The sequence below is a fragment of the Littorina saxatilis genome, linkage group LG9 (assembly GCF_037325665.1).
Source record: "Littorina saxatilis isolate snail1 linkage group LG9, US_GU_Lsax_2.0, whole genome shotgun sequence".
Lineage (NCBI taxonomy): Eukaryota > Metazoa > Mollusca > Gastropoda > Littorinimorpha > Littorinidae > Littorina > Littorina saxatilis.
The window spans coordinates 47,436,020-47,443,519 of NC_090253.1; the positions used below are offsets into that span (position 1 = coordinate 47,436,020).

A 7,500-nucleotide genomic window follows, 5' to 3' on the forward strand; every position below is an offset into this window, starting at 1 on the left:
ATGCACACATACACACACACACACAAAAACACACACACGCACACACACACACACACACACACAAGCAAACACACACACCCTCTCTCTCTCACACACACACACACACACACACACACACACACACACACACACACACGAGATTCAGATTGGACTCACTGGTTTGCTTAAAGGGATTATATCTAACAAGAAAACTGTCTCAAATCGCCCCAAGAGCTATACAATTCAGGTTGGGGATTGTAATTATGTGACCACACACCAGGAATACCTTAAAATAATTGTTTGAGCGCTGAGTTGCTCAAACTGAAAACGGATATTCATTGTATTGAGTGGGCATCCCTGACTGTAATTCTCATTGTGACGTTCTTTGCGCCAGTCATAAATGTTGTCCTACTTTTCGACTCTGAGCAGTTCATGCGCTATTTCTAGAGAAACAGATTTGAAATTGAGCCGAGAGCTACAGAGTTCGTTTTGCGAGTTGAATATATAGATGACAACACACGCGAGGGAGGTCTTAGAATTAGTGTGTGAGCGTTCTATTTTTCAAATCTGAATGCTGTGTTTGGTAGTCATTGCAGACCGTAATATTCTCCAACTGACATTGTGTTCGTTTCTATTTCTGAATGGCACGGAATTTGCATTCGGAAGCAAGACAGTAGGTTTGACTTACTCAACCAAACGGTCTTAATTTGCTTTGACGAATGGGTTTTTATGAAATCTAAATAAATAATGATAATGACTGGAAGTCTGGACTCTTGACAGAAGACAGGGCGATGCAAACCGCTCGCTGATTAAAATTCATTTAATTATTTGGCATAGTTTCGGGGCAGTTTTGAGCAAATCATCGCAAAGGTTTCTCAATTACAGTACAGCGAATGTCCCTTGAACGCTTTAAGGTCCAAATTGTCAGAAAACGTTCCAAAATGGCGCCTTCGGTATACTATCTTTAAAGAGCCAGCAATGTTCATTATTTTCAGCTTTGCACAAAAAAAAAGCTGTGCTATTAACAAATCTTCAAAAGTCAGACACTAGAAGAAGCAGACTTGAGAGGTTGGGGGTGGGGTGTGGGGGGGGGGGGGGGGGGGGGGAGGTGGGTGCGTGGTCAGTGAAATGTTTAAAGGTTATATTTATTTGGTTTTGAAGTTAGGTCACCACGCATCAAGAGTACTCTTAATTACTTTTTGGGCGTTTAATCATTCACATTTTAAACGCTGTGTTTGGGATAATCTTTTTATATATACTTGATGTATTCCTGCAACGTGTTTCTTGTCGTTTCCCTTCCACTTTTTTCGCCACTGAGAGCGGTGAATGTCTCATGCATTTGCTGGTATTTGAATTCACACAGGTGTCGTCTGCTAGCGTTATGATGATGGAACGTTAGCGGTCTATCTGTTCCGGGGCTTTTATTTTTGCACACAAATAACCTCAATAATGTGGATTGCGTTGTAACGTGTCCCCAATACAGTAAATGATCACAGCGGGTATTTTGATATTAAAGGCACACTCAACTTCACGTAAACCATCAGTTTCTGGTCACAGAGTGAGACTCTGTCGGGCTTTTACACACAGCACAAACACCCTTTCGTTTAAACAATCGCAGCTTAAGAACATCCTGGGTGCCCTCCGTAAAGAGCGAGCTTTTTCAAAGAATGTATTTCGTGCAGGCAGAACGGATTTACAATGAGACAAATCGGACGCCTCGTTTTGGTACTAGAACTAACATTTAAAATCTAAATATTACATTGACAGCTTGTTACACAAAAAATAATTCTTTTTTCATCAAGACAAGATCAGTACAATTCGAAGGTTTGAAAGTTTGCAAAAGGGGAGCCCGGAAGCCGAACACGAAAGGTCGTGTTTCCCAAGCAGACGAATGTTCTGCATATAACCCTTGCTTCTTTGAAGCCAACCGCCGCCGATAAGTTCGTGTGACTCCCAGTCGTTTGTTGCATTTTAGATTCAGAGGTACACAATAACGTGCTATTGCAGATACTGCGAGTCGGATTGAAATCACGAACTAACGACTAAATTGTGAAAAAAAGGAAAGTGGATCACACGGGTTCACGATGGCTCATGGGAAAAATAAACCACGAAATCTGGAGTGTGGTTTACGCAAGCTTAATAGGCCATTCAAACGAACTGTGTCATTTTATGCTATTAAATGCTATTGCAAGTGTGTTCCATAGAAATGCTTTTTTTGTGAGGAGATTTAAATCGTTCTGTAAACCATTTGAGGCAGACTGGGCCTTTTAATAAAAAGCGTGTTTTTTTGTGTAAATATTCTTTACATTTTCCTAAAAGCTCATATCGACTCCCCTCATACTATTATACACATATCTTTTTACTACCTTTCCACCAAGCAATACCTAATAGCCCAGCCAACGGAGGAGCTCAATCAAATACATTTTTATTCTCAGCGGGAATAATGGCTTTTACACATTTCATTTTGGCTGCACAGCTGTCACTAAGGTTCCAATCAGTGAATACATCAAACATAGCAGCGAAGTGGAGGAGAATGATTGTCTTTCGGTGCGTTGCAGATGCTGCCTGACAGTCGTGAAACGCTTCGCTGCATCCCGTGAGTATTTTTGTTATGTGTGTGTGTGTGTGTGTGTGTGTGTGTGTGTGTGTGTGTGTGTGTGTGTGTGTGAGTGTGTGTGTGTGTGTATGTGCGCGCGTGCGCGCGCGTGTGTGTGTGTGTGTGTGTGTGTGTGTGTGTGTGTGTGTGTGTATGTGTGTGTGTGTGTGTGTGTATGCGAGTGTATGTGTGTTTGTGTGTGTATGTGTGTGTGTGTGTGTGTGTGTGTGTGTGTGTGTGTGTGTGTGCGTGTGTATGTGTGTGTACGTGTACGTGTGTGTGTGTGCGTGTGTGTGTGTGTGTGTGCGTGCGTGCGTGTATGTGTGTGTGTGCGCGTGCGCGCGTGTGTGCGTGTGTTTTATAATGTATTATACTGCTATGTATATATATATATATGTTCTGATGTTTTATATATATATATATATCTATATATATATATATATATATATATGTTCTGATGTTTTATATATATATATATATATATATATAGAGAGAGAGAGAGAGAGAGAGAGAGAGAGAGAGAGAGAGAGAGAGAGAGGGAGGGAGAGAGAGAGAGAGAGAGCGCGAGAGGGAGAGAGAAATAGAGAGAGAGAGAGAGAGAGAGAGAGAGAGAGAGAGAGAGAGAGAGAGAGAGGGAAAGAGACAATGACAATGACAATGTCAATGACAATTCTTTATTTTTCGAGGGTAACAGAATAAGCATATGTATCCTTTTTTGCATCTGGCCCTCGCCCTAAAGAGGGACTAAATCTACTATTATAAGAGAGAGGGAGAGAGAGAGAGAGAGAGAGAGAGAGAGAGAGAGAGAGAGAGAGAGAGAGAGAGAGAGAGACAGAGAGAGAGAGAGAGAGAAAGACAGAGAGAGAGAGAGACAGAGAGAGACAGAGAGAGAGGGAGAGAGAGAGAGAGAGCTCCGAGAGAGAATGAGAGAGAGACAGAGAGACAGAGAGAGACAGAGAGAGACAGAGAGAGAGAGAGAGAGAGAGAGAGAGAGAGAGAGAGAGAGAGAGAGGTTATGCGTAGATTTGTTTCAAAAGAAACCAGATGGATAGTCACATGTAGTGAGATTTGTTCAAATCAATGGAGTAATGTTTTACATAATAATAATGTTATGAATGTTTCAGCCCCACAATTATGCATGACATATACACGCACACAAAATAGAGCGAAGTTCATTATAGTGTGAGCATTGACATGCTTTCTTTTACAAAGTATAAGCAACACAATTTGCTTGCCCAATTCTATCATAGACATCCCCTGCCGACGCATCACAGTGCCAAGCGTCGTGTCCAAAGACACCATTTTGGTTTCGCTGGTTACTAAGGCTTTTTTTTTTATTCACTACTTTTTGCTTGCTCAATGTTATCATTGATATAATGTGTAATTCCTTTGAACTCTAGTTTGTCTTGGTTATTTTTGTTTGTAATATGATAAACAGAAAGACTCCGGGCCTGACCGCAATAGCAATTAGAAGATCACCTAAAATCAGTCCTGATTGATGATCAAATAAGTCAAATGGTTCGCTTAATATAGGCCCAAAAAAAGTGTAAGTTTTTGTTTAGACAAAAAATATTACAGATTTGTGCAAATGAGTAGGACATTTTGGCACCTATTAAAACCTGTATTTGATTGAATAATTAATTTGTCTGCACATACATTAGAATTAAAACACTTTATAACAAATTCCATGACAAAGAGCATTCAATGTCACGCAGGTATACCGATTTTCATAAAGAAAATAGGCAAATACAATGTTTCGTGATTTTATAACGATGTTGCACGATCATTCAGGTAGGTGTGCCCCCTTAACGCATATATCAGTCAAAACTTTGTTTGTTTGTGTTACTGTCATTTGGTGACAACAGATGGGCTGATATCTGTGATGCATGACAATATCGCTTCCCGGATAAAATAATATGCCTGTACATGTGGACATGTGAAACGGAGTATCGCTGCCTTTACATCAATATAATTTATGAACTAACGATTACGTACTGTAATAACGAATGTAATAATACATTTTGTAATGTCTTGATGGAAAGTAAAACGACACATTAATTCTCGCATGAGCAATTATGTTCACCGGCCATTTTATATCTTTCCGGGATTTTAAGGGCACACTCCTCCTCATGAAAACATATCAGATCCGGCCTGCATTTTACATGGGATGAGACCATCTCTTCACTGGGACACATACTACAAATCAAACACCCTGCTTGCTAGTTGTGGTGAGTAGGAATTTTGTTTATGAAATGTTTTGTTTTAAATAAACTTTTTTGTTTGTTTAATGCCAACACTGTACACAGAGTGCATACGGCCTGTTCATTTTTAGTATGTGTACAGGTGGAGGAATCGATCGATCGTCGTATTGCATGTAAAAGCCTGGTAAGATTTGAGATCCGAGCTGTTTTCACGAGAAGGAGTGTGCCTTCAAATGAAATAGCTGAACACAGCTCGGCTCACCAATTCAGATCGTGCCAGGATTTTACATGCAATTCGACGTTCGATCGATTCCACCACGTGTACACATACCAAAAATGAACAGCCTGTGTGCTCTCTGCGCAGAGTGCTAGTATTTTGATGGTTTTGTTTTGTGAAAGACACCAATGTCAACATTAGATTCATTCGGAAAAAAATTGCAATTTTGCACGGAAAGCAATCATACTGGCGACTCACTTTTGGTACGTGTCCTCCCACGAAATCGGCGTATGCTGCCAGAATGGCGGGGTAAAAACGGTCATACACGTAAAAATCCACTCGTGCTAAAAACATGAGTGAACGTGGGAGTCTAAGCCCATGAACGAAGAAGAAGAAGAAGGTACGCGTCCAAGCGAACGATTTTTTTAATGATTTTTAATAATAGGATCACCACTATTAGCTTAGAGCGTGTTGTTGCCTTTAAATAGGCTTATTGTGTATTATTCAAATTGTTGATTAAAACGCTGTGATGCTCTCGAATCACACAATATTGTGATGTATTGTGTGATGTATTGTGTGTTTGATGTCTGTCTGTAAACCCGAATGATGCTCTTATCAGATATAACGGTCTGGACATTATTATGTTTGTTGGGTAAACATGAAGTGCGGTGCTTTTGAACAAACTATACAATTCATGGAACACGTAACAACCTCATGTCATTTTGTTTAATTTCGCCTGTTATCAGTCGATCTAGCTACTTATGCGATAGCTTTATCAGCAATGTCCATCGACTGGCGGCCTCAGTGGGGAGACTGCATGTTGCTCAGCGGCCTAGCCCAGCCGTACTGATTGCATCTATTCTAGTCGTTATCTGCATTTTACCTTTACATGCCTCATGTTCGATTAGTTTAGACATTTTGCTGCGAATTATAATGTTTGTTCTAGCTTCGACGCGCCGGCTGCATGATTCAGCAGGTTCCAGTATTTACTGTCAAAATGAACATTGTTGAATTTTAATTAATAATATTGTGAGTTATGAGAGAGAGAGAGAGAGAGAGAGAGAGAGAGAGAGAGAGAGAGAGAAGTATGTGTGTGTGCGTTCGTGTGTGTGTGTGTGTGTGTGTGTGTGTGTGTGTGTGTGTGTGTGTGTGTGTGTGTGTGTGTGTATGTGTGTGTGTGTAAGTGTGTGTGTGTGTGTTTGAGAGAGAGAGAGAGTGTGTGTGTGTGTGTGTGTGTGTGTGTGTGTGTGTGTGTGTGTATGTGTGTGTGTTTGTGTGTGTGTGTGTGAGTGTGTGTGTGTGTGCGTGCGTCTGTCTGTCTGTCTGAATGTCTCTCTGTTTGTCTGTGTTTGACTCTGTATGTGTGTTGTCGTTGGTTTTGTTTTCCTCTTAATCAAGCCAGAGAAATGAGACTTTCATAATTTTTTCCATCTAAAATAAGGAATCTTGACAGGGACATCGCTTGGGCTTTCTTCACAGCTTCCTGAATTGAGAACAAGGTCGCCATTCAAGCAACATTAGAAAAGCAAGTAAGTATTTAGCTTCAATGTATTGCTCCTTTTGAAATAAAATAAAAACAATTATATATTGTATTGACCTAACACATTAAAATAGTCGATGGCAGATGACGGTTTAACCTACGGGATGTATTAGTATACTCACGCACTCACCCACACACGCATGCACATATACATACACACACACAAACAAACACAGACATACACATGCACATACACACACACACACACTTACACACACACACATACACACACACACCCACACACACACAAACACAGACAGACACACACACACACACACACACACACACACACAACAACAACAACAACAACAACAACAACAACAACAACAACAACAACACACATACGCACATACGCACGCATGCAAACACTCCCTCTTTCTCTGTCTCTCTGTCTTTGTCTCTGTCTGTCTCTGACTGTTTCTGTCTCTCTTTCTCTTTGTTCATCTCTCTCTCTCTCTCTCTCTCTCTCTCTCTCTCTCTCTCTCTCTCTCTCTCTCTCTCTCTCTCTCTCTCTCTCTCTCTCTCTCTCTCTCTCTCGCCGGCTTTGATCTGTCCAAAGAGACAGATTAAGGTCAAAGTACAAAAAAACAAAAACAATTTTTTTTTATTGCACTACAATTTGTGATTGCCCTTCAAAGGGCGTTGCATTTTTAGTTGAGGGTGTGGCAGTTTAATTCTTTTTCCTTTAGTGTGCAATTGCCTTTGCAATTTCCACACTTTTTGAAATAACATTCAATGAATACGCATGCAATGATGTGCGTAAAATACATGTCAGAATCGGACAGATTGTTCTTAGAAAATACTCCTTTGTGCTGAATCAGAAGTTTATTTGACATGATGATGTGTTTGTGGTGTAACTAGTTTGACCTGGGACAAATCTTAAGAACAAGTGGTTACGTGCAGGAACTTTAACATGTAAAGCCCCAAGGCCAATGACGTAATGTTAAACAATACAACAATTTGTGCA

At 40.5% G+C, this 7,500-nt stretch overlaps 1 long non-coding RNA gene across 2 annotated transcripts in view; it reads left to right on the top strand.

Annotated features, from left to right (window-relative positions):
• The window catches only part of LOC138976284 (uncharacterized), a 50,477-nt gene that overhangs the window by 33,875 nt on the left and 9,102 nt on the right, over positions 1-7,500 (top strand). For both annotated transcript variants that reach the window (XR_011458937.1, XR_011458936.1), the window contains exons 4-6: positions 2,538-2,575; positions 4,690-4,803; positions 6,435-6,522. This is a non-coding gene — a long non-coding RNA (uncharacterized lncRNA). The remainder of the gene's footprint in view (positions 1-2,537; positions 2,576-4,689; positions 4,804-6,434; positions 6,523-7,500) is intronic.